General features: G+C 43.5%; 1 protein-coding gene across 2 annotated transcripts in view; it reads right to left on the bottom strand.

Annotated features, from left to right (window-relative positions):
• CACNB2 (calcium voltage-gated channel auxiliary subunit beta 2) overlaps positions 1–18,424 on the bottom strand; it is a 408,974-nt gene that overhangs the window by 371,366 nt on the left and 19,184 nt on the right. The window lies entirely within an intron of this gene.

Consider the following 18,424-nt stretch of genomic DNA (forward strand, 5'->3'; position numbering starts at 1 on the left):
AGGTCAGCCTGGATCACCCGCCTATCTTCTGGCGTGGATGCTTTGCCCCAAAGTTTGGTGTCATCGGCGATCTTGGCCAGTCCACTCCTGACTCCAATGTCCACATCGTTAATGATTAAAGATCCTGTTGCGTACTCAAAAGAACAAACAAAATACAACATTTCTATTAACTAGGACAATTGTTTTAAAAGAACCTCTGCTCATTCTAACTTATCCCCAAATTCAAAGCTCAACAGCAACTACCACCAAGGCCACACATTTCAAATGACACATGAAAAGGCCCCCCTAGAAAATAACAGATTTCTTGTAGAAACTTAATGGCATGTGTGCAGGTAAAGTATCATTTTTTCATGGAATATTCACAGAACTACCACTGATCTTGGCAAATAGGTCCCTGAGAGTTCTGTGAATATTCTGTGAAAAATTATACTTCACCTGCGCACATGCCACATGTGCAGCAGGCACCATAAGTGATGGGGGGGGGAAATATTATTGGGAGGGCTGAACCGCACCTAACCCCCACCCCTTGCTCATTCAGAGCTGTTGCAGGGCTGGTGCACGGTCCGGCTGTAAGCGGTGGTGATTGAATGGCTGCACGCCGGTGCCACTGGGGAGCTGCAGGATGGCAGCACCACAGTGCTGCTGCTGTCATCAGCTGCTGCCAAAAATTTTGTGAGGCTAAGGTCCATTAGCCCTGGCCTTCCACTAACTATGGCAGGCACACACACACACACCGACTCCCCACCCCAACGGTTCCCAAGCCCTGGCCCTCCAAACCCCCTTCCCCCACTGTTCCCTATACACTCATCTTTATCTGGCTGCCTATCTGCATCCTGGCCACACCCCCAACAGCCACCTGCAGACTGGAAAACTGAGAAAGCCTGGGTTTCTCCTTGCAGGCTGGAATGCTGCTAGCAAAGGGAAACCTGCACTTTCATGCATTTTTCTGGCACAGGCTCATGACCCTTAAAAATCGCAGTGTAGGGCTAATTTCACGGTATCCACGCAGTCCACCAAATCAGGGCCCTACACATGAATGTGTCTTGTTACATATTCTTACAACTGAGCTATGTTGGTTGCATAAAGACCCGGTGATGCTACCATCTCTTGGGTTTGCTATAGTATCTGCCGAGTAGGGGAACCAAGCAGTTCCTTTTACCTTCTCTATTCCTGCTGGATCCAAAGGAAGTAGCACCTAAGCACCATAAAGTAGCAGTATGGACAGAAACAATAAGCAGAAGCAGGTGATGGGTGAGGTGATCCAGTTCCCCACCTCCCCCCTAGCTGATTTCTAACTTCCAGCTTATTTCCTTCCCAAACAACCCACCAAAACCCTCACAGACATCCTCTAGCATCCACCTATCTACTAAGCAATTTCAGAAACCCTCCAGCATGCACTGATCAAACCAGAGCTTTGGAATTTTCTTCAATTCCTACTTGCTCACACCATGACTTGGAACAGGCCATACCAACCTTATCTTAAGTGTATAGCTGAATGCAATGCATTTCCAAATATGCAAATTATCTCATTAAATGTGTTACACAGAGCCATGCAACTTGGAAGCTATAAAGGTAGTTCTAGACTCCAGGACTAGGGATAGACACTACACATAAACCAATTTAAGTGATCAGAAACTGGTTTAAACCTGTAACACAACAGATGTTCAGTGCACATAATCCAGCTTGAAAATGGCTGAAGCCAGTTTGAGAAAACCTGGCTGAATGCAGTATCAGACTTAATTAATTTGGTTCAAACCAGTTTATGCAAATGCCTGTCCCAGACCTTTTGCTGGTTTAAGATTAACCAGACTCCCCAGCATGCTCTCTGGGCTGGCTGGGACTCTCTGGGCCCTCCCCTCTGCTCCCTCACTGGAGCTTCAGCAGATACTGCAGGTATCTCCCTGGCATCTCTCTGCTAAACCAGGATTATTCCCCCCTGCCTTTACAAAGACCTCATTTAGCATTAGCTAGCAGACCACAGACTGGCTACAGTCCATGCTATGGGAGAGGAAAGAGGCAGACAGGTTTTTGTACCAGGTATCTGGTAATGTCCTTCCTTGGAAAAACTGTTTAAGAGGAGCTAGAACTAATTGAAAGAAGCTTTTTTTCCATAATGGATTGATAAACACCAAGTTATGGGTGATAAACATTCCCTGCTGTCCTGCTGGGGGTGGGGGGGGAACCCCTCCCTAATCATAGCATCCTGCCAGGGCCTGGCCACACACCCCCAGCTCAGCACTGTGGAAGGGATGGGAGGGCTGCTCTAGTGCATTCCCGGCTTCTAGCCTGAGCCACTGTGCAGGCATGTGCCCGATTTTTTTCAGTCCAGAGGGGATGTCTGTGTGGTTAGAAACCAATTTAGCCTAGCCAGGTTAGACTAACCTGCAAATGTTGAATCAATTCGGGCTCAGGCTTTTTGAATGTCTGTCCCCAGCCTAGGGGATAAAGAGGCATAAGGAGAGTGCCTCTCCCACAAAACTTTGAGGCATTCAGTAGCCTCTTCTCATTATCTGTTTATTGCTGCAATTGTTTTATACTCTGTTGCAAGCAGATAAGAGCAGAATGACAGGCTAAAGAAGAGAATTTTGATATGCAACATAAGAAAGCATTTGAGAAATCTTTAAAAGCTCCTATGATGCAGGAAAGACATCAAAGGAGAATTAATGATACTCCCAGTTGGATCTCCTTTTCATCAGGTTTGCTTAGCACTCTTCTGCCCTCTAATCAACTCACACTTCACAGGGTCAGAATGGGCAGTGCCACAAACTTCTTCCTGACAAAAGGGACTTCTATAAAACCTTCATACTGGCCAGAAATTCTATAGACCCAATAAGTTCAAAGTGATCCAACTTATGTTCACAAATTAAGCCATCAGCTCAATTGAGAGGTACACTCAGGAAGTTCTTACATTCATCCACCACACCACCCTACTGCTACACTAAAAATGTCTGCATAGTTTATTGTGGTACTCCTCAGTATATTTTCTAGTACCAGGATGCATACATAAAGCTCCACTAAAATTAGTCCAAATTAATAAATGTTTGATGCAAGGAATGTGTGAATTCAAGACCTTCCATTGCTTCCATAGCTGGTTTAAGGCTATGCATTGCCATCAGTACAGAAGTTTAGCCACTCCAAATGATGGGAGTAGTATGTACATGTTCATGAATTATTGCCTGTAATGGACTCCAATTTAAGCTTATTTTATTTAAGGCAATACATTTCCATGACAAATAAACTGCTAATAGTAGTGGAAAGTCTGATATTTGAAGATACAAAAGTAAAAACATAAAAAAAATAAAAGGATGTAAATCGGCTTAAAATACTGTATTCACTCAGATTCAGGATGAGGTTCCCCCACATCAGCATAGGGAAAAAGAAAGCCTCATCTTAGATTTAAGTATAGGCTCAGGGCAGGTAGCAGCTCAATTTCAGCTTTGGCCCCAGGCTCTGGACCGAAGCCAGAGCTGAGCCACGGCATGCCCCGAGCTAGAATGTCTCATTTGGTTGGGGAGACAGCCCGCAGCTAGGGGCAGTACAGGGGAGGCAATAAGGTAACTGTGGGGTGGAGGGTGGGAGGAAGGCTTCAGGGTATGTGCATGCAAGGGGAGGAAACCTGCAGCCTGCCCCACCAGGTAAGGAGTCTTACCTGCATCTGACCCCTCACCTGCTGTTCCCTTCCCTGAAGTTTCTCCCTGCTCCTTTAAACTTCTGCTCCAGCTCCCACCCTGACCATCCAGGAGTTGCTGCCACTTTTCTCTGTCTGAACTGGGCTGAGACCAGGCTGTTGCTGTTTGCCCCAGAGGAGCACACACAGAGAAGGTAAAGCAGGGTGGGTAGGCAAGGAGTGCTGGGGCAGGCACAGATGTGGAGGGCAAGGGAGCCATAGAAGGGCAGGCAGCAAAAGGAACACAAGGCAGTGGGGTAAATAGCATAGGGCAGGCATAGACACAGGGGGACAGAGGGCAGGGGAGCAAAGAGTGGGGATCTAGCTCCTTCCCCTCCCCACCACTATGTTTCCTGCCACAGCAGTAGGGGGGATGACAAATTTTAAATGACCTTCCACTAACTGGATTCTATACATGGGAAACTCAAAACAAATTTATAATTATTCATGTACAGAATCTAATTAGTGAGTCATCTTAAATTTCAAGTCATCTTGCATTCAGGTAAATATGGTAAGACATATCAGAAAATCTGATTAAAAGACATAAGACTTGGAGGTACCATTTGCTATGCCATATAGGCCAAATTCATCATTGGTGTGGCTCCACTGAAAACAGAGTCACTCCAGAGATTATACAATCATAGGAAATTAGGGTTGGAAGGGACCTCTGGAGGTCATCTAGTCCAACCCTGTGCTCAAAGCAGGACCAATCCCAACTAGATCATCCCAACCAAAGCTTTTGTCTAGCCTGGTCTTGAAAATCTCCAAGGATGGAGATTCCATAACCTCTTTGGGTAACCTGGTCCAGTGCTTTAGCACCCTTTTAGTAAGAAAATTCTTCCTAATATCCATCCTAAACTTCCTTTGTTGACTTGAAACCATTGGTCCTTGTTCTGTCATCTGCCACCACTGAGAACAGTCTAGCTCCATCCTCTTTGGAACCCCGCTTTAGATAGTTGAAGGCTACTATTAAATCCCCAAGCCCAGGTCCCTCAACCTCTCCTCATAAGTCATGCTCCACAAACCCCTCACAATGTTCATCACCCTCCACTGGATTCTCTCCAATTTGTCCACATCTTTTCAGTAGTGGGGGGCCCAAAACTGAACATAGTACTCCAGATGTGGCCTCACCAGTGCTGAATAGAAGGGAATAATCATTTCCCCTGACCTGCTGGCAACACTCCTACCAATGCAGCCCAGTATGCTGTTACACTTTTTTGCAACAACAGCACACTGTTGGCTCATATTTAGCTTATTGTGCACTGTAATCCCCAGTTCCTTTTCTGCAGAGCTGCTGCCCAGCCAGTCAGCCCCCAGCCTGTACTGGTGCATGGGATTGCTCCATACTAAATGCATCCATCCTAAATGCATAACTTTGGATATGTTCTTGTGAATTCTTTTAGTTCAACCCTCCAATGCATCTAGGTCACTCTGAATCCTAGCCCTCCCTCCAGCATATCTACTACTGCCCCCACCTTGGTGTCATCTGAAAATTTGCTATGGGGACACTCTATGCCATCTTTCAGGTCACTAATGAAGACATTGAACAAAAACAGCCCCAGGACTGACCCCTGGGACACTCCACTTGATACCAGCTGCCAACTAGACATCAAGCCATTGATTACTACACTCTGAACCTAATGCTGCAGTCAGTTTTCTATCCCTTTACAGTCCATTCATCTGGACCATACTTCCTTAGCTTGCCTGTAAGAATGGTGTGGGAGACCGTATCAAAAGCATTGCTAAAATCAAGGTACACCACATCTCCTGGTCGCTCTGCATCCACAGAACAGTCCCCTCATAGTAGAAGGCAATCAGGCATGACTTACCCACGGTGAATCCATGCTGACTGTTCCTAATTACCGTCTCCTCCTCCAAGTGCTTAAAAGTGGATTCCTTGAGGATCTGCTCCATGATTTTTCCAGGCACTCAGGTGAGGCTGACTGGTCTGTAGTTCCCTGGATCCTGCTTTTTCCCTTTCTTAAATATGGGCACCATATTTGCCCTTCTTCAATCATCTAGGACTTCTCCTGATAGCCATGAGTTTTCAAAGATTATGGCCAGTGGATCTACAATCTCATCAGCCAACTCCCTCAGCACCCTCAAGTGCATCACATCCAGCCCCATAGACTTGTACACATACAGCTTTTTTCTATAGTACCTAACCAGTTCTTCCACCACTGAAGGCTGTTTACCTCCTTCGCAGACTGTGCTGCCCAATACAGTAGTCTGGGAGCTGACCTTGCCTGTGAAGACTGAGATGAAGAAGACACTGAAGGCCTTTTCTGTATCCTCTATCACAAGGTTGCCTCCCGCTTTCAGTAAGGGACCCACACTTTCTCTGATCCTCCTCTTGCTACCAATATACTTGTAGAAGCCCTTATCATTACCCTTCACATCCCTTGTTAGCTGCAACTCCAATTGTGCTTTGGCTTTCCTGACTTCATCCCTGCATGCCTGAGCAATTAATTTGGCCTAGTACCATATGGCAGCAGTGGTAGCTTCACTACACACCAAAAACGGAAGACAAATCAAGCTAAGCAGGCTAGAAGTGATATACTACCTTGTTGTTATCAGTGATTGCACACAGTCTCTGAAAAACAGTCAGACATCATTCTGACAAGTGAAGAATGAGGTTCTTAAGGGTGGAAAAATGCCTTTAGCTTTTACAATTGCAACATCATTTGGGGCAAAACTGTCTCTTTGTTAAGTGCTTGTTAGGGCTTAGCAGCATGGACCTATTCTACAACCTGAGTCCCTAGACACTAGTGTCCCCAAAATTGTAAGGAATAACAAGAACAACAAAAAAAAGCTCTTTTTATGTCTAACCTTTTAGTGATCACCAACTTCAGTAAGCACAGGCACACAGTGAATGAGAAGAATTAACAACAATACTCTTTATTTTGGAGCAGTAGGCAATCTCTGCAGACCCTTTATCTGGCTGTAGCTAACCAACTGGCTGCTGTAGGAGGGACCCTCTCACAATTCCCAACTCCTTCAGTTCTCTTATGGAGCAACTTTCAATAATAAATCCTATCAATCTAAAGTAACTTCTGAACTTCTCAAACAATATGCACATGTACACCCACACATGTTTTTGTAAGAAGCAAGGCCAAAGAGTAAAGCAGTATTTGTAAGGCTAGCCAGCTGTAAATTAGGAAATGCCTGGCGTTGCCTTTTCCACCTTTAGCAATTTAATTGCATGATCCTGTACCTATTTTCCTCTGGACTCCTGTATCATTCGGTGCACTGAATAGATACTGGCTTACATAATGAGCAGCTAATCTACATTTTATTTTCTTCTCATGAGTTAATGGATCTTCCCTCATGGCTCATTTACTTCTCACTATTCACATTCCTTTCCAAATACAGAAATTAATAATTTACTCATTTTTCCTATGATGCTTATTGCTATATATTCTCAGGACTTCATTCATTAATATCTGTCTCCCCAGTTTAACTGTCAGATGAAGCATGCACAGAACATTTAAGGACAGGTTTTTTGACTATTTTGCATGTCTAGTATAAGAGGAATAGAACCAGAGGGTGCTGAGAGATGAACAAAGTGACTTAAACATGAAGCCATCCTTTCTCTTCACACAGTCTCCTGCCTCACTTACAATATGCCTTCAAAATTCTAAAGCAAGATAGTTCAGAACCCTATATATGCCATTCTCCAAAACTATACAATAATGATACATTTTTACAGTTGGTTCATCTGAGGTAGGGGGTCATCTAAGAGAAATGAAGTATGGGTCATTTAAGAGGAGGGTGGCAGGGAGTGTTCATAAGACTTGCACATATAGATCTGAATTAAGGTTGTACACACTACCTTAATTTTGGCATTTTCTCACTTCTAGGAGCTTGACTTTATAACTATTTTTAACAGTGTTTTGTATATAATGTCCTTTTTTTAAAAAAAAGCATCATGTGACATTGCATTGACATCCACATGTTGGTAGGGTGACTACCTTTTCAAAAGGGGAAGGTGGGACACCTGACCACCTTTCCCTCTCCCCTCCCTGCTCACCACATGAGCATGCCGGATCCTTTTGGACCAGAGCCAAAAGAAGCGGAGTGTGGAACACTGGGCAGACTCTCCACCCTGCTGCCTTTTCTTTGGTTGCCCTGTGCTGGCTGTGCACCCCCTGCCTGCACAGCAGCAGCAGGGGTGCAATTCCACAATGCTGCTGCCATCGCTGCTGCCAGGCAGGGAAGGGAGCCCCATGTCACAGCGGTGCCGCTAGTGCAGAGCCCCCAGGGGCAGGATGGCAGGTTGGGGAGCCCTAAGCCTGCAGCGGGCAGCCCTCGTCTGCCCGACCCCAAACACAAAATGGGGTGCCCTACAATGCCCCTACCCCACTCCCTCCCTCACCATGGGGGCCTCAACCTGCCACCCCTCCCCCAATAGACTTACCTGCAGAGAGCTGCTCTCCACACTGTCTGGCTGTGTTCCCGGCCCCATGCATTTGTGCAGGCATGCACATGTCTATGATGCCCCCTGTGTCCTACTCCTTGTAACCCCTTGCAGGCTGGAACACTGCCAGCCTGCAAGGGGAAACCCAACAATCCCCCTGGACCCTGCATGAGGTTGCAAACCCAGGACAAATGTTGTCCCAGAGTCATGCAGCCTGGGACTGGGACTTGAGGTGCCCACCTACCCAATTCGGGATGGGTGTTCACCCTACATGTTGGAACCCTAATATCTACTATATTGACCTGTGATACCTAAGCTAATAGAATAGTCAATAGAAGTAGCTGTCTGGTAAACTAACGTGAACCACCACAAGAAAAGGATGAGATGCAATTTGCTGATGTCTACAAATATTTCCTAACAGCAGAGGAATGAGGAGATCCACAAATCTTGGATTACACATCTGGACTATACTCTGAACTATCCTCTCCAACTTGTCCTTTGCCCAGTCCTCCTCACCACCCCTTGTGCCTGATCCCAGATCTGCTCTACTTCCCATTCCCACTCTCCCTTGTGCTCATCTGATCCATCTCTTCCCTCCATAGGCATTTTATAGTTTCAGTTTCCCTTCCAAAGTTTATCTGTCATCCCCCCGCTTCACCCTTACTGAGCAGTTTCTTTAGCCAGCCATCCACAGCTCTTCCCATAGCTAGGGACAAACATTCAAAAAGCCTGAGCCTAAATTGATTCAATCTTTGCAAGTTAGTTTAACCTGCAGAGAGTAAACCTATTTGCAAGTGGACAGATGTTTTCTTTTCATTCCAGAAATGCAGATACATGCCTGCAGTGGCTCAGTCCAAAAACTTGGGGGTACTAGAGCAGTCCTTTCCTTCTACAGGGAAGCTGAGCTGAGGAAGCAAGCATAGCCAGGCCTGGGCAGGCTTGAGTAAACCCCAACCTTGGCCTGCAGTGAGGATAGGGGAAGAGGGAGCCTGGCCAGACCACTGTGGCAGGGGAGGAAGTGGAGGGAAGAACTCTGTCCACCCCAGTGGTTCCCTGACAGCCAGGAGCAATCCCGGCATACAGTGCTGCCCAACCCCAGAAGGGAACTCTTGCCCCTCCACCCTCTCCCCCACCACTGCAGGGTGGGGAAGGGGGTTCTGGGTCAGTGCTAAGGTTGGGGGAAGCTCTTCCTCCTCCTCCACCCCTCCCATTGTGGGGAGGGGGGTCTGGAAAGCTGCCCAGCACCAGAGGGAAACTCTTCCCCTGCTCCTCCAGGGTAGAGAGAGGGGCTCTATGCCAAGCTGCCTGGCCCCAGAGAGGGACTGTTCCCCCTGCTCCTCCCCCCACTTCTCCCCACACGGGGTGGGGAGGGGGGCTCTGTTCAGTGCTGGGAGGAATTCTTCCTTGTCTTCCTCTTCCTCTCCCTACTCTCCTGCCCCTGGGGCTAGAGAGCGGAGGGGCAGAGTCAGCCCTGCTGGACTGGAGCAGAGAGCCCAGCCCAGAGAACATCCTGGTTTTAACTTGAGCCAGAGTCCTCCAGCATGGCATCTGGGGCAGATGCTGCATAAACTGTTTGACTCAAAACAGTTAAGTCTGATAATACATTCAACCAGGTTTATCTCAAACCAGTCTTGGCCATTTTTAAACTGGTTTATGTGCACTGAATGTTTGTTCTGTTTAAACTGGTTGATCACTTAAACCAGTGTATGTTTAATGTCTGTCTCTAGCCCTACAGCCCAGATGTGCAACCGGGTCAGTGTTCTTGTCTTGCTGATTCCCAGATCCCTAGTTCCTTTTCCAATCCTCTCTCTAGCTCACAAACCCAGTCTTCCCTTGCCCTAAGAGGAAATGAGGTTAGGGGGAAGTACAGTAGAAAGAGGCTTCAAGCTCTTAATTATGATACTGTACTCTGAAAGCAGCAAACAGAGAGGAAGTCTGTAATTAGTCCTAGGCAGGAAGGACCATGCTCAACTGCCCTGTGGGGATTGTACATGTGCTATCCAGTCAGCAGTAGGATTTGAACAAAGAGATGCTCACTGATGATGGAGTCCTCTTACACTTTAGCAGCTGCCATTCCAGAACTTTCTACTGACCACATGGGAACATAGGTTCCTTAGAAGCTTATAATTTGCTCCAATTCTAGCAGAATAGCACAAGGCACACCACTTACAAATGCCACCCCAGTATGCTTGCTCACCAAAATGTCAATTCCCCTGCTTTGAAATCACCCACATGTTAAAAAATTCTCAAGGATCTAAAGGAAAAGACTTTCAAGGATTTTTTGTCATGTTTGTTCTGTTAGGTTTTTTTAATTGAAAAGCAACATATTTTCCATAGCTTCACTTCTGAAAATTGTTGAACGACTTCACCAGTAATTTTCCAGGGGGGAAAAAAAAAAATTTAAAAAATCGCCCAAATGCACACATCTATCATGGAAAATATTTCAGCCCCAAACTTTTGTTTTAGAAAATTTATGAACACCCAAAAATAGGGCCTGATAATAGGAAGTGCTAAGTAGCCTCAATATTTGGTAATACTACAAGCCCTACCCAATTATATGCTGATTTTTTTCTATACAACTATAACAAAACAAAAGTAAGAAACAGTTGATAACTAGCATGGGTCAATATTTTGGTGAAACATCCACTGAAACAAAGATTGAGGTGAACAAAAAAAAAAGTGTTATTTTGGCAAATGAGCATTATTTTACATCTATTTTCTAGCTATTGTGATCTTTGTCACATCCACATATATTTTTTCCAGGGACAGAGTGAACTGGCTGAAATCAAGACGGTTTAGATGAGCTATTCAAATCATCAAGTGGACAGCATCAACCTGCTTTCTCATTTGTTCTCAAATAGCTTTCTAAAGTGGTTGATTTAACCCATAAAACATGATTGGTAACAATGAGAATAAGCCAGATTTGGCCCATCCAGATTTTGCTACCCAGGATGCTACCTATAGCAAGATTTATATTTATTTAAGCAGTTGTATAGCTTAACATTTTCAGAGTCTTATTATATTTTACAGTTTTGTAATTTTATAAAGTGGTATATTGCTTATTTACTAGCTAAGCCTTTGGTCATGATATGTATAAAGGAGCTGCATCAGCCAACCCAAACATTTATGCAAAAAAAGCAAAATAGTTTTTGGTTGTGTTTTATATATATAAAAGGCTCATAGATTCAGAAATTAGTTTAATGTAAATTTTGTAAGAGTTTATAGCTTGGGTCCTTATATATTTTGTATTAAATTCAGTTTAAATTATATTTTCCTTTTAAAATTAAGTCAACAAAGTAAAATATGAGATTAAAATTGTAAAAAACATATTTAAATAAAAATCCTTTTTTGAGGAAAAAGATCAACCACGTTTATCAACCCTGTTCAAGTAGCATGAACAGTCTGACTGGGCAACTGTAAATGTTGGGTCTATATTTAGACATTCTGATTTATACACTGCTCTAGAATGACACTGCAAGGCTCACCACATGAACAGACACCCTTAGCCTCATGGGTCTGAAAAAATACAAGTGTAAAAGTTGAGTACTGCAGTTTTCTTCTTTCCCCTGAATGCACAGAAAGGAAAGACATAAATTGGCCATACAAACATTTCATAGTATCATAGAATCAATGAGTGGGAAGGGACCTAGACAGATCATCAAGTCTGACCCCCTGCCATGCGCAGGAAGGAGCACTGGGGGTGGCAGGGGTCATAAGACCCCAGCCAGGTGCCCATCCAGTCTCTTCTTGAAGATTTCCAGGGAAGGTGAGAGCACCACCTCTCTGGGGAACCTATTCAGGCTCTGGCCACCCTTACCGTGAAGGAGTTCTTCCTAATATCTAACCTAAACCTATCCTCCCTCAGCTTGTGGCCATTGTTCCTGGTGACTCCAAGGGGGGCCCTGGTGAACAGACTTTCCCCAAGTCCCTGCTGCTGGCCCCTGATAAGGTTGTAGGCAGCCACAAGACCCCCCTCGGTCTCCTCTTGAGGACACTGAAGAGATTCAGGTCTGAAGAGATTCAGGTCAGCTCTTCAGACTGAAGAGATTCAGATTTAATTGAAGAACAGTAATATTTCTGACACTTTTCTGCTGTACCTAAAGATAAGAGGCTTGTGCTTGCAAGTAAATACTTACAGGGGAGAAATAACTTCGTAAGTGTTCAAGTTTTAGAACACTTTACCATTCATAAAATTTAGTTGGTAATTGCACAATAAGGAGTCCCTTTTGCATTTACAGAAAAGCAGAAGGATAATAAATTTGCTACATCATTATTTATGGTTATGTTTGTAACTGAACACAGTGTAACAGGCATCAAGCCAGAACTTAAAGGCTGAAAGAATAGATTAATAAAAGCTTGAATATATCAGTAGGCAGGCCTGGAGTCTCCAGTCTATTTCACAATTTAATCTGTCCTTACAATACATATTTTAAATTACACTGTCTCTGTGGTTAATTATTAGGATTCAAAATAATATTTGAACAAAGACCGGTCTAGAAGTGCAACCACAAAATATGTGGTGCTAACAGAACACGGAGTTTGCTTACAATATTATTAATGGAAAGTGCCATACCATTTTCTGTTAAATACTTAGCTCATATAATTGCCTAATCCATATTTTGAAAAACTGAGAGTAAAAATATTATTATACATTCATCAAACTGTGGTTCATTACAAACTAGACTCCCTTCCAAGGCCTTCATAGCTAGTTTTTGTAGTGAGCTGCTTATCACTACAAAGATCAAAAAATGGTGAACACTATGTAAGTGCATTCCTTAGCTCCTAAGAAATCATGACCACAGTTGATCAATAGCAAAGATAAAAATATGATACTGCAAAACTGACAATAATTGGGACTACAGGGGTCCAACTTTATTGCAGATAAAACTTCATATCATATTAGTTCATGTTATATGATATCCTGCACCCCACAGACACTAGCTCTGCATGCCCATAGTGCAATCAGAAAGTCAGGTTGGGTTCTCTAGGTTGAGATTACCAATAAAGATTCCAGGAAAAAAATTAATAAAATACTCTACCTGTGCTCACAGATTAGAAAAGAGGAAACAGTAAGTGTTTCTTGAGTAACAGCAATAGATATTCACAATGTTTTTGACGGGTTGATCTGACCTATTGTGTACCTGGGAGGTGCACAATAGGTCAAAGTTCAAAGTTTTTTCAGAACTTTAAAAAAAAAAAACTATTGCTTCAATTTCATGGTCTTTTATACCTATTAAGGGCAATATCCTGTGAAACAATGACTTGGAAGGTTCATCAAGACAGACTGTCCTATTTCTGTACTTTAAATTTAAGGTTTTGGTAACACATACCATTTTGTGAGGACACTTCACCTGACTAAAACTCATCTCCATATACACCCAAGGGATTATCATATAATTTGAATGAAATGTTGCTGTGCTGCCATTTCATTCAGATAAACTAAGTGGCATTCCCCTCACTACTGAAACATTTGGTATGCATCTTGGGAATCTTGCCAGATATATATCAAAGCCAGGGCACATATGTCCTTAAGGAAACAGTAAAATGAAGACACAGTAAACTTGTCTTAAAAAGCAAACAACAGACATCAACATTTTCACCTGCTCAAGTTTGAATTCACAGGACCATGCATCTATGGGTTCACATAATTTTCTGAAGATTGGGATGCTTTTATACTGTGAAAATCAGAGAAAATTAAGCTGTTCTTGCACAATATCTCTAGTATTTTATTTACTCGTGTGCTTTCTTTCAGTGATAGGGATGAGTGTCATTTCTTTCCAAACACATACGTATTTAGCCATTACAGCATATTTTATTTGCCATTGGACTTTCACACAGGATTTTAAACTTACTTAGGTTAATTTATTTTATGGATAGGTTACCTTGAAATTAGCTTCAGAGCATGGATTGATAAACTATTTACTGTGTGACAAAAGAAGATACGGATTTAATGTACTTTAGTCTCTTAGCTAAGACAGTGTACACATGGGAACAAAAAAGCTAAGACTCCCAACCCCTTTTACCTAAAAAGTCATCTGTCCAAACCATGAATCATGGATACTAAGAAAGTTGTTGCCTTCAAATCCTGGGCTTCTTGATCTTTATTCATCTTGTACATTTGTACAAGAGTCAAATTATTGGACTTTGCATGAAAAAATGGGAATAATTCATCTCCCTGATGCCCAAAAATGAGTATTGCAAAAGAGAAAACAACAGGTTACTGCAAAATGGAAGTTATCCAAGAAAGATATAAATACAGAAAATGATCCTGTACAATATTCATTTGTGTTATTCTAGAAAGGCCACATTAATGAGTGAAGAGCAGCTACACCTCCTTCATAAGTACTATCAGTGACTTATGTCCAGTATCTACTGAGCATCTAGCATGTTACCCTACCAAGGCCAATAGAGATTTCTAATTATGATGAGGGTATCAAGCTGTTCCAGCCAGACAAGGGTCAGAGCAGGACTGATGCAGTGCGATAATCTATAATAACCCTAATGGTGGATAAACTGAGAAAAAGAAACATGCTTCTTCCATCCAACTCAAACAATTCCACTTGTGTGTTACAATGCTACATCTTTTTTTTTTAATAAAAATATGCTATGTTTACATTAACATGCTAATAAACTTCTATCATCCCTACGGAAAAAGAGAACATAAGAAGTGCTATACAGGGTCAGGCCTATGTTTCTTCTATCCCACTACCCTGTCCGATAGTGGCAGGGACAGATACTTCAGAGGGAGAGCACTGAATTGGGTATCTAATCAAATCAAAGATTAGGCATGTCATCCATCTCCCCCTCACCCCACAAACAACATGGCAAGGGAAGGCCTCGTCACAGATTTGAGTACCGGCCTGGGGCAGGTAGTAGTAGCTCAGTTCCAATTTTGGCCCCAGACTCGGAACTGAAGCCAGAGTTGAACCACCAGCTGTCCTGGGGCGTGGTGACTCGTGGTAAAGGATGAAGGTTGCAGCTGGAAGAGTGTGCAGGAGATTCTGCAGTGAGACCAGAGGGTGCATGGAAAGGAGATCCTCATGTGAAACTTGAGGACAGCACAACAGGGAATGTGCCATCTGCCCCCACACCTAGCTTACTTTTGCTCCACTGCAGTCCCAAACCAGCTGGTCCCAAAGCTGCAGCTGCAGCTTCTGTCTGGATGGTAGGGCCAGTGCCACTGCAGATTACTCCAGAGCTGGAGCAGAGCTTCAGAAGAAGGTAAGGGGAAGGCGGGTAGAGGGAACAGGCAAAGGGAGGACAAGTGGCAGCAACCAGGCACACTGTGGGAACATCAGGCAAGGACTTAAGTCCCTGAATCAGGTAAGAAATTTCCATTACGACCCCCCACCCTCTTCCCCTCCATCCTCAGCAACACCTCCCCTCCCTTCCCATTCCCACCCTGCACCCCTGTCCACTGCCATCTCCAGCTATTCTGGGGATGGGGAAAGCTCCAGAGTCAAATGTCCAGCTCCAGCTGGACTGTTCCAGCTGGACTACCTGGGAAGCCATGCTTAGCTCAGCAATGAGTCAGTTCTTCTCTACCTGAACCCCCTAGGTATTTCCAACCAACTCAGCAGCAGGCACAGAGAGAGGCTAGGGACAAACATTACACATTAACTGGTTTGAGTGATCAGAAACTGTTTTAAACCTGTAACAGAACAGATATTCAGTGCACATAAACCAGTTTGAAAATGGCTGAAACTGGTTTGAGATAGACCTGGTTGAATGTAGTATCAGACTTAACTGATTTGGCTCAGACTGGTTTATCTAATGTCTGTCCCAGACCCCTTGCTAGTTTAAGACAAACCAGACACCCCCAGTATCCTGGCATGCTGTCTGGCCTGGGTGGGGCTTCTGCTCCACAGCCCTTCTGCCTACTGGCTGCAGCTCCAGCACAGACTGTGGGCTGCTCCCCCACTCCCCCTCACCACTCCTTGCTAAGCAGGAATTCCCCCCTCCCCTCTGCCTTACTGAGGAGGTGTCCGTGTATCAGCTAGCAGACCACATGCTGGCCAGAGTCCATGCTCAATCAATAGGTAGAATCAACAGGTAGCTGGTAATGTCTCTCTGTTGTTTTCTTAATGGGGTGATAAACACTGAGTTAGGGGGTGATAAACATTGTTATCAAATTCCCTGCTGGGCTAACCAGAGTGTCCTGCCAGGGTCTGGCCACTCCCCCTTCAGCTCAGCCCTGTGGAAGGAAGGGAGGGCTGCCCTAGAGTCCCTCTCCATCCCCCCCCTTCTAGCCTGAACCACTTCAGGCATGTGCCTACATGCCTGGGATGTCTGTGCAATTACAAACCAGTTCAGCCTAGCCAGATTAGACTAGCCTGCAAAGATTTAATCAATTCAGGCTTTTTGAATGTTTGTCCCTAGCCAGGGAGACCTCACCTGCTACCACCACTGTCACTGCCCCTAGCTCTCCATGCATTCTGACTAGATCAGGACAGGAGTGGCTCTGACTTCCGCCTACCCTGGGGGAGTCTGGGATAGCAGCTGTGGTGAGCAGGGGATGGATGGGGCAACCTGATAAGCATGGAGCGAAGAAGAGGGAGTGCTAAGAGAAGGATCGGGGTTAGGATTCTTACTTGATTCAGGGACTTACGAAAAACTCTCTGGTTGCTGCTTCCCTGTCTGTCCATCCCCTATGGGAGAAGCTGGGAGTGGGAGTACAGTTGCTCCTGCAGTCCTCTTTCACAATATCCTGGATCGATCCACGCCCGCTGTACCCCGTTTTCAAAAGTCCCTGAACAGCTACCAAGCAATTTGGAAAGTGACTATTGAAAAAGATCCCTTCATAAAATATTTCCCCTCAACTGACAGACTACATTTCATTGCTAAACATGGAGTGTTGTTCATCAGGTCCTTATCTCTGATTAATCTTTTTAAATGTTATTTATTAGCAAATACAATTTGTCAAACAATAGGTTGAACATTTTCAGATGCATCCAACCCCCTGAGATTTATATGACAGATATTTATATTCCATCAACAATGCTCCATTAATTCAAGTCAGCGTCTACAGAAGAGTCTTGCATTCTTTTCCTCTAACAGTTCTATGACATTCAATAGTTGATGTCAAACTTCTGTTTCTTAATTCACCCCCACCCTCTTTTTCCTCAGAGTTCTAATTAATACAAGACTCACTATCTTCTACTCATCACTGATTTTAGATTTTGAATTTATTCCAAATTTGTTCTTAACTGCTAGCTCATAGAACTTTTACTCTCCTTCAATATTCAAAAAAAATGTTTTGAAATGTTCTGAAGGCAGAAGATTCTTTTTCAGCAAATTTCAAGATTTTTAAGTAAGAATCTTTTTTTTTCTTTGCCTCTATAGACAATTACTTGACAACACAATTGTTCCATCATCTGAAGCATTTTGGAACCACTCAGTGATTTTCTGGGCCTCTCCCCTGTTTCAGGTTTTTGCAACTATAATCCTCACATCCACTAGAAGACAAGTTATCAACCTCTTATGGCTCTAATATGCTGCAAAGTTCTCAGGAAAATTCAATAAGAACACAGGGATTATCTAATGGTGGGCATCCCGTTATTTACCTAACCATGTCCCAGAATCAAACTGTTTTGGAACAAGGGTGGGGACATGCCCACTGTATGTGGTAGAATCCTCCCAAATGACCTGCCAATACTTGCACATTCCTGTACCATAGATGCATTTAATTTTAAATACAGTGAGATACCATCAATACAGAATTTTAATATAATTTTCTTTTATTGTCATGCAAATGGATGTGGAGACAAATTGTTCCAAATGGTCTCCCAGTCTTCATCTCTAATTTCTGATGGTTATAGCCCTTGTCACAAACAATTTTCTTTTCTTCTGTATGGCAAGTTACATTGTTTTATGTGTTTAGTTATTTTTTAAACAGAATAAGTGTTTATAACCAAAGTTTTTACTGAAGCATGCCACAGGTTCTATCTTTATACTGTGTAACATACTGTCAATTACATACTCCATCTCCCCCTTTTGGATTTCACTTATATCTATACCAAATGCCAAAAAACCAAAACCCATATTCATCAAAATGCAACCAGTACCAGGAAGTACTAAACCAGAATAACCTCCCCAAAGCATGGAATGTACAATACTCTATGCTGATGTGTTAATAAAGCTGATATAAAAGTATATGAAGTCACTTTTAAATTCTTCATGTTAAGATTTTAAGTTTGAGTAAAACACACACACACACAAGTAAGGAAACCTGACAAGGAAAGAGAATGAAAACTACATGCCTGAACAAAATGATCAGTTCTATAGCAAGTGATGAATTAATTCCGAAGTTTCTTGGGAAAGTATCAAATTATTTGCAAAAT

The sequence above is a fragment of the Crocodylus porosus genome, unplaced genomic scaffold (assembly GCF_001723895.1).
Source record: "Crocodylus porosus isolate Cpor-Errol unplaced genomic scaffold, CroPor_comp1, whole genome shotgun sequence".
In the NCBI taxonomy this organism is placed as follows: domain Eukaryota; kingdom Metazoa; phylum Chordata; order Crocodylia; family Crocodylidae; genus Crocodylus; species Crocodylus porosus.